Below are 401 nucleotides of genomic sequence, written 5' to 3' on the forward strand. Positions count from 1 at the left end.
CAGGGAGTACTTGCAAGCACACTGCCATCCTTCCTTCACTGCATTCGACCCGCATCCAATAACATCTGGGTTCCTCGAGCGGACATTACGCACTGGCCATATCTCCTCATCGTACCACGCCCCGTCGCTGAATTTTTTAGTCCTGACCTTCAGCAAACACTTCCTGCCGCGGCCGCCCCCACAGGCTGGTTCGGCCGATAAGATAAACGCCCCATAACATCCCCGACTCAAGAGGATGGCGCAGGATTCTTGCACGAAGCGACACATAAATTTCGGGGAAAGAGAGAAAAAAAAAATCCGATATCCTGCCTACAGTAGTTTCGTTCCTGTCCATCGCGTATTCTGTATAGGCCATTAACTTCCCAGCTGACACAACTTGGAATGGAAATGCAAATCCCCTG

This window comes from Penaeus monodon, chromosome 25, assembly GCF_015228065.2.
Source record: "Penaeus monodon isolate SGIC_2016 chromosome 25, NSTDA_Pmon_1, whole genome shotgun sequence".
In the NCBI taxonomy this organism is placed as follows: Eukaryota; Metazoa; Arthropoda; class Malacostraca; order Decapoda; family Penaeidae; genus Penaeus; species Penaeus monodon.